This window comes from Hibiscus syriacus, unplaced genomic scaffold, assembly GCF_006381635.1.
Source record: "Hibiscus syriacus cultivar Baekdansim isolate YM2019G1 unplaced genomic scaffold, ASM638163v2 tig00110065_pilon, whole genome shotgun sequence".
Taxonomy (NCBI): Eukaryota; Viridiplantae; Streptophyta; class Magnoliopsida; order Malvales; family Malvaceae; genus Hibiscus; species Hibiscus syriacus.
This window is the reverse complement of record NW_024062585.1, coordinates 1,347,786-1,357,860: the sequence shown is the minus strand read 5'-3', so window position 1 is coordinate 1,357,860 and position 10,075 is coordinate 1,347,786.

Here is a 10,075-nt window from a genome sequence, read left to right as displayed (position 1 = left end):
ATAAATATTTTGGGTTAACTACTGAAATGATCACTCTTAGTTTAGTTGTATCATTCCATTTTACTCATCCATTTTTAAACAATTACGTTTCAGTCACTTATTTATCAATTTATTAAAGAGTTAACTACATGATTGATCACTTATGTTTGTGTTTTTCCACTTTTCCTCACTAATTTCAAAAAAACATAATATATTATCACTTTCGTTTTTATTTAATTAAGTTACTACGAGTTACTATAGTTAAATATTTTTGTATAATCACATATTTGATCCATGTTATTTATATATTCTCCCAATTTAGTCTTACTTTTAATAAATTAAAATAAATTTAATCATACAATCGAATGATACCACGTGCCACGTCTCATGCCACGTGTGACCATTCGGTTGAAGGACTAATTTTATTTTAATTTATTTTATTTTAATATATTTATTTTAATTAAAATAAGTTAAAATAAAGTTAGTACTCCAATCGAATAGTGACATCTACACCAGTGACATGTGGCATCATTTGATTGGAGGATTAAATTTATTTTAATTTATTAAAAGTAGGACTAAAATGAGAGAATATGTAAATAATAGAGACTATATGTGGAATTATACTAAAATATCATATCACCTAATATGTTAACTGTTAACGAAAATTAACCCTTAGTGACTACATCTTAATTAAATAAAAACAAGTGACAATATTTTAATTAAATAAAAACGAAAGTGGTCATATATTATTTTTTAAGACCAATGAAAAAGTGGATAAAACACAAACATAAATGATCAATCATGTAGTTAACCTTTTATTAAAATTTGATCATTTTATCAATAGTTATATTTTAGCCGTTGGATCTTTAACTATCATTAGCATAATGATATGGCATGTTGGATTAATTTTTAATCTGACTTTTGAATTTTAGACAAAATATTATTTTGACCTTTGAAATTAAAATAAAATATCATTTTAATTCACAAATTAGATCAAAACTTTTCATTGTCGGTCGCCGATCACCATAAATCACCATCATTATTGTCGTTGACCGTTAAATTAAAAAAATTAGGGTAAACTATACTAGTGACTACCTAACTATAGACATTTTCATTTTGACTGCCATTTTTGAAATTTTTATCAAACATGTCACCCAATTATTTAAATGTACTCAATCAGGCCATTTGTGGTTAACATTTTACGGAAGTACTGACGTGACCGTTAATAAATTAGTATAATTACACATTTAATCATTGTTACTTATATATTCTATCAATTTGGTCATATTTTTAATAAGTTAAAATAAATTTATTCTTCGAATCAGATCATGTCACGTGTCACTAGTGCCAAATATCATGACATAAGTCGCCACCCAATTGGAGGATTTATTTTATTTTATTTTAATAGATTTATTTTCAACCAATTAGAGGATGTCATATGTAACACCCTAAACCCGATTGAGCCTAAAGCGCGACACTAGGCCACTAAGGAAACCCCTGATTTTATCATAATAAAACATAAATAATTGTTATAAAAACATTTTACAAAAACAGAGCTCCGTGACACATAATTTAAAACCAAAATAATACGACACTGAGTTTAATAAAATGAATACATGAGTAAGGTTATATGAATACACATGCCACTAAAGCGACATTATAATACTTTGTCAGAGATACTGGAAATTCTGCTGTAACGGTGCTCCACGAACTGCCCAAGCTACTTACCTGCCAACGAAAAACATTCGAAGACTGAGCTTAGAAAGCCTAGTAGTATAATCGCAAATCTAGATCAGCATAAGAATTTCATAAACAAAAGTATGCTGGAGACATGGTACTAAGTAGTCGGTACATGCATGACCTAGATTAAGTGCTACTTACTTAAGGCTTTGTTGATCTATCTCTTAAATAGGGGTCTCACGCTTCCCTTAATCTTCTGTTAAGGGCCCGCCATAAGTAACCCACTAAAGGGTCTCTAACCCTAATGATTAATCATGCTATGCTTTATCTAAATGCGAACTTGACATATTATGTATTATCTGAATGCAAACTTGACATACTGTTCATTATCTGAATGCACACCTGACTAGTATCTGGTCTCACATAGCCATCAGACACTAGTTAACTGAGGGAACCCCAGTGTCACATAGCATCAGTGTAATTCCCACAAAACATACTGAATGATCTCCTAGTCCTCACATAGTCATCAGGTAGATTAATAAGGGGAACTCAGTGTCATATATCATTGGTACAATTCCTGCACAAATTGAAGCATTGGCTCGGTCTCACATAGCCTTCAAGCCAAGCTTTAATATAACTGATATACCGAACTGATAGGACTATACATGAATGAATGACATAAATAGACATAACTACTCATGCATATCTAAGGCCCACAAGCCTCATAACACTGACCTCGCTAACCCACCCCTCGTGAGTGTTCAGGCCTCGCACCCTAGTTAACCTCTGAAGTGCCTCGCGCACTGGTAATGCTTTACTAGGGCAACTAAGGTAACCTGGGTATACCTTAACATAGTTGCACTCACTAAAGTGAAGTCAATGTCACACTAACTGCTGTCTCGCTCGTCCTCTCATCTAAAACATTATGCGATGGCTTATTTATTGACTGTGGAATTGACTAGCCCAATGTCTGGCTCGGGTTCATTTATGAGTAGCGGTACTCTATTCGACCTTATCGTACTTCCCTTCAGAACCTCTTGATTTGGAAAGGACGACTTACTCTTTTTGGGTTAATTGACATTCTTGAAATTCATGCCTTTTGCTACCATCGAATCTGACATAATCATTGTACCGCTTATCGGATGTCTCCTGTAATGATCATCGGTCCCAACTATCCTATACGTCCTCGATTAAAGATACTTTGGCGTATTATGCTTAATATGGTTACACCTGATATAACCTACTCTTACGAGTGTTCCTAGGTATTCTTGGTCATTTATGTCCCTCACGGACTAAGTCTTACTATTATGGATCGTATATAGCTCTTACGAGCCTTAAACAGGTCAAATCTAACCATCCAAAGTGAGTAGTATCGATATTTTACTTGCAGTATTGATACCCTAGGGTCAAGTATCGATACCCCTATGAGTATCGGTACCAAAAATGCATTCTATTACGAAAATGGGGCCTCAGTATCGATACTGTCATCTTGAGTATTGATACTGCAAGGGCAGTTTGACACTCCTACTCAAAATCCCTAATTTTTACCATAATTCATCCAATATTGATATTGTTCATCCAATAACGATACTCTAACCTTGAAATGGTTATTCTAGGCTCAAAAAACACTCAAAATTCATCCTAAAGGCCATAGTTTGATTCTAAATCATGTACCAATATTATGGGTAGTTATTTAGGGTCTTAAGGTGTCATAAAACACATGCTAAACAACAAATTTATGATTTATGGAATGAATCAAAAGTGAAATCCTAAATGCTCAACTACACAAATCTTAGCAATTTATTATGATTTATGAAAACTTAATACTCTAAAGGATTAGAAATACACTACCTTAATGCTTGAATCCTGAAATGAACCTCATTTAGCTATTAAGTGATACGATCCAAATTAGCTCCAACTTTCTCCATGACTTTAACACACCATCCAAAATGGTAAGTCTAATTTTAACTTAAATTTCCATCAATGGTATAATTTCTCTTTTGGTCCTTTGCATTTTGTCCCTTATTTAAAGTCTAATTTTTATGACTAATTGGACCCCAAGTACGACCCAATTAAGCCCAACAACTTAATTTATAAGTTTCATAAGGTCCACTTACCTCTCGAGTAAACCCAAAACTACTAGCTCAGAATTTGGGTTGTTACAACATATGTTACCCTCTGGTGGAAAGAAAATTAGAGCTACTAAAATGGGGGAGTGTGGGAATCAAACTTGGGTCTTGTGGGTGTTATAGTAGCCTTCCAACCATTAAACCAAGTAAAATATATTTTATTTTTATTTTAACTTAAAAATATATTTTAATCTTATCTTAATTTAAAAATATATATTTTATCTTAATTTTTAAAAATGTATCTTATTTTTACTTTAACTTATTACATATATTATAATCTTAACTTAAATTACATATAAAATAAGAATGTACATATAATACAAAAATAAAAATAAGATATATTTAAGAATTTAATAATAAGATATATATAGCGTGTGTAGTTTATTTTAAATCAAAATGTATGCTTGGTTCAGTGGTTAAACAGTTAATTTAGCTCCCAAGGTACCCAAGTTTGATTCCCCCACTCCCTTGTTTCATTGCCTTTAATTTTCTTTCCATCAAAGGGTGACACATGTCACACCAAAGGGTTTAAAATAAAACTATTAAATTAAAATAAATTAAATCCTCCAATCGAATGGTGACATGTGCCATGAGTTAATTCGAATGTTAAATTTATTTTAATCTATTAAAAATAGGACCGAATTAATAGAATATATAAGTAACACTGACCAAATGTGTAATTACATCAATTTTATTAACTATCACATCATCATTTCTGTTAAATGTTCAAGGTATGTCACACCCCAATTTAGGGGTCAAATTATAAGTTTTCGAAACTTATAGTCAGTTTTAGAATGTGCAAGAAATTCAGGGACCCAGTCCTGAATTTACCCATTTTTCTTATATGTTGAAAAATAAATTCCCCTCCCCCGTGCAATATGTTTTTCCAGAATGTTTTCCCCCAATTTCCTTCCCCGTTAACCCTCCTTTGTAGCTCCGATTCTCCACCGTCCAACCATCGTTCGTCGATCCAAAACCACCAATAGACTCACCATTGAACGGAGAACAAAACCCGACCTCTATCCTGTCAAGAATTGGCGCCGTTCGTCGTAAAACTTAACCGGAAGCTTCGTCGGTTTTAACTCGATCACCGTTGGTTTTCTGTCGATTCCGGTTGATCCAGTTACACGTTCATCACACCTCCTACACCATCGGACTCACTATCACCGTGCACTCAAAACCCGACCAAAATTGTCTCATCGTTGTTGCTCAGTCATCGTCACTCGCCGACCACCTTTGAATAAGTTGGTACATTTTAAAATTTTACAATCCGTTATGTTTTGATGAAAAATAACCGTTGACTTTGACCAAAAAATTCAAAATTTTTGAAAAGTCATATTTTATGTTTTTCGACGTCCTGAGTCCGATTCCGAAGTCCGTTTCGCCAGATTCAAACCATGTAAATTGTTTTCACTAATTAATCATCCAATTCGATCCGTTTTTCGCAATTAAACTCATTTTTTGATGAAATTTATGTTGTTATGCATTTGAGGAATTATTGGAAGTTGAATTAAAGATTAAGGGCGTTCGAATGGAATTTAAATGGTCGATCATTATGACACGGAAATTGAGGTAATACTCTACTACCTTTTGTATGCTTTTCGGAACTCATGGATAGGTGGTAAATGCTTGATTGGAATGATTGGTCCATTAGATGTAATTAATTATCATTGGACTCAGACATAAATAGGATTAAGGTCAGAACACTGTAAAAGCCTCAGACGACTCGAAAAAAAAAGAAATATATAGAGTGACCGAGAATAAACCTTGGTTCAATGATTTAATCAGTAAATCAATAAATCTCAGAACACATAAATTCTGATTATAGGTTAAGTGTTGGAAATTAAAAAAAGAGAGCCATGGATAAATTACAAAAAATGCCCTTATAATGAAAAAGGACCAAGATTTCCCTACTGGTAAATTTTACTTTTGCATTTATAAATAATTTTATGAGTTTACATGTTTTAATAAAAGTTTTAAATTTTCCGCTATTTTTACAGTGGGTCGCTCCGGTGGCCCTAATGTGCCACTCCAGATCGGATCGAGTTACCCACATCGGTCTGAGGGGGTTACACAGTAAGTGGCATGATTGAATGCATTTAAATATTTAGATGATCTGATTGAATAATATTAAAAAAATGGTGGTCAAAATAAAAAGGAAATATAGTTAGGTGGTTGCTAGTATAGTTTAACAAAAAAATTAATTCACTCTATTTAAACCTCTTATTGTTATGCTAAAATGAAATATAAAAGGAAATTTTTAACTAAGAAATTATTATTATTTCAATAATATATTAAAGGCTTAAAAAAGTAATTGAACTATGTTATTTTTTTTTGTAAAAAACACAAGCCCTTGTACTTTAAAAAAAATCCAATGTAACCCTCATACTATTTTTCTCTGAATGAGGCCCTCCAACTCAGAAAATAAACTGAATGTGACCCTTTTACCAACATTTTCCATCGTTGACCGTTATAATACTGACGTGACGGTCCACGGTGTTAATATGACAGTCTACTCTGGAGGATGGGCTAAATTGGTTTTATTGGTTTTGTTCGAGGGCCGAATTGATTTTTTTTTAAAAAAAATTCAATGGCTTATTTAATTTGTTTTAGAAATAAAAAATAGTTTAAATAATAAATATACAATTATTCAAATATTTAAAAAATTTAATATAAAAATAATAAAATAAAAATTAAATTATTAAAAAATTGAATATTTGTATTAAAAAATAGTAAAATTATTATAATTTTTTTTTTAAAAAAATGAATACATATCATAAGGTATGAAATGATAACTTATAAGTTATTATAAAAATTAAAAATATTTTTAAAAATATATTATAAATAATATATATATATATATATATATATAACATATATACATATTACTAATGCTTATACAAAGTATTCTTACTGGATTAATAGATAATTAAAAAAATTAAATTAGTCGAGAGTTATAATTTTTGAATTATTCGAAAGTTATTATGTTTTCTAATTAGTTTTTTTGTAGGTCTCAACTAATTTAAAAGATAATTATATAATAAGTTTCGAAATAAAATATAATTAGAATACATAGTAAATTTAAACTACTCCAAAATTTGCATGTCTCGACTAATTTAAATTTTAAAAATCTCGAATAATCCAGTAAAAGTACTTTGTATACGTGTTAATATATGCATATATATTACATGTATATATTATGTATAATATATTTTTAAAAAATATATTTTTTATTTTTTTTTTGATAATTTAGAAGTTAACATTTTGTAACCTATGATATATATTTAAAAAAATGTAATTTTTATAACATTTTTTGTACTTTTAATATATAAATATTTAATTTTTCAATAATTTTTTTTATTTTTCGTATTTTTATATTTATTTTTTTGAATAATTTTATATTTATAATATAGAATATTTTTATTTTTTAAAAATTAAATAAGTCCTTGAACTTAAAAAAATAATTTAGCCCATCTGTCATGTCATTTGACACATCATCAGCCATAGTGGACTGTCGCGTAAGCACTGTGGACCGTCACGTCAACACTATAGACTGTCACGTCAGCACTGTAACGCTCAACGTCAAAAAACTTTGGTCACATGGTTACATTGAGTTTGTTTTATGAGTTAAATAGTCACATTGAGAGAAAAATAGTATGAGGGTCACATTGAGTTTTTTTATTGAAAGTACAAGGGCTTGAGGTGCCTTCTTGCCATTTATAATTTAAAATATTTTTATTTTTTATTAAATTAAATGAGTCCTTAAACTTTTAAAAAAAGTAATTTGGTCCTCGAACATAATAAAAAAATCAATTTAGCTCATCTGCCACGTCATTTGCCACGTCATTAGTCATAGTGGACTGCCACGTCAGCATTGTGGACTGCCACATCAGCACTGTAATGGTCAACGACGGAAAACATTAGTTAAAGAGTTACATTGAGTTTATTTTTAGTGTTGAAGGATCACATTGAAAGGGAAAAAAATAGTACAAGGACCACATTGTTTTTTTTTGAAAGTACAAGGGCTTGGGGTGCATGTTTGCCTTTTTTTGTTTAGGTAGCTAAACAAATTTTTTTGTCAAATTAGGTACTTAAATTATTATATGTAACCACTTTAAGCACCTCAACTATTTTTGGTCAAAATAAATCCCTAAATTATACTTTTTTTTGCTTTAAACCCCTAAAATATTTTTTTAGTCAAAATAAGTACCTAATTTGGTACAATGTGTCAACATCTTATTGGTACAAGATTATTTTTTTGACTAAAAAATATTAATACTTAAAATAATTAAATATAATAATTTAAGTACTTAATTTGATGAAAAATAATTTAAATATATAAAGTAAACACAACATAATTTAAGTACGTATTTTTATTTTAAGAATGTATTAAAATCATATGAAAAAACTAAATTATATTTTCAATTTTTCTTTGATTGATGTGCCCCATCGTGACTGTCTCCTTCCCTTTTATGAGAGGTTTGTCACATGGTTTTACAGCCAAATTAATCCAAAAAATTGAATTGATTGTTGTTACACGTTTTTATTTGAAAACCTAGACTTGAGTCTATAATTCAAAAGGGAAGAAAAGAGAGTAGATGAATATATACTTAAAGATATATATATATATATATATATATATATATATATATATATATATATATATATATATATATATATATATATATAATATAAAAATTATAATAATATAAATGTATATATGTATGTATATATGTATGATTAAAGATATAAAAAATCTATAAAAAATTATTAATTCAAAAGGGAAGAAAAGAGAGTAGATGAATATATAATAAAAATATATATAAAAATATATAAAAATTATTAATAATATAAATACATGTATGTATGTATGTATGTATGTATGTATGTATGGGATGAGAAGGAAATGAGCGTTCATCAAAAGCGTTGCCATTATCCTACCACAAAACTGATAAAACCATAAACCCTAGAGAGTTGATTCTTAATATATATATATATATATATATATATCATTATAATAATCCTTTGTTATTTTAATGCTGGTTGGTTGATCCTACGTACGTATACTCTCGACCATGAGTTCTATTTGAAATTTATACTTTTTTATTTGACATTTGTTAATTTAAGTCACCAATGCCAAACAAGCTTTTATATTGTATGTTAATGGAAAATAATTAAAAGTAAGTGACACCAAATTGCAACTTGTCAATCTTGTATTTTATGATAATAGTTTCTTTGGGTAAACTACTTGAATTACCAGCTAAATATAAGGGTTTGCATCGGCATGACGACTATTTTTTTAAAATTTCATCAATATAACTACTTAACTAATTAATTGGGTTTAATATAACCATTTTTCGTTAACATTTAACGGAAGTGTTTAAGTGATAGTTAACAATATTGGTATAATTATATATTTGATTCTCGATACTTGTACATTCTATCAATTTGATCATAATTTTAATGTAATTCAATAAATTTAATCATTTAATCAGATGGAGACACATGTCACAATTAGATTATATGATATTTTCTATAATTTAAATTTATTTAATTTAATTATTTATCTTCCAACCAGACGATGACGTGTATTATTTATTAATTTATCTAGTAATTTATTATTTTTATAGCTTATGATATATTTTAGTTTTTTAATTTCTAATAGTATTTTAAATTTTTTTAGTTATTTAATTTTATTTTTAGTCTTTTTTTGAATATTTTAAAATAAAATAAATTTATTGTTTCTAAAAATTAAATAAAGCTTTAGACTTTCCAAAAAAATCAATTTCACCCTCAATTTTGACAAAAAAACCCAAATTAGCTCTTATATCATGTCATTATCCACTATGGAAAGTCACATCATTGTCGTGAATCATCACATTAACATCGTAACAATTAATGTTTGATTAGGTTGGCTAACAAGTTAAATTATTTTTTAGTTTAAATATCACATTAATTATAACAATTAAAGTGTCGCATTATTTTTTTTTTAAAAAATAAGGATTTCAATACCATTAAAATTTTATTTTATTTAATGAAAGAAACATTGATTAATATAAAAAAATCGTAAAACAAACGCATAATAAAGGTGATAATATTCATCGCTCGAAGACAATAAAACAAAACCTATATATATTCTATTTTATTTCCAAAAATCAAACGGGTGAATCAAACGTTTAAAATAAATAAAAATAAAACTAAAAAATAATATTGTTTTGTAGTGACGCCAAATATAGGAAAGGGACCCTAAAGATTGTTGAGCTGCATGCAAAAAGTCGGATCCATGA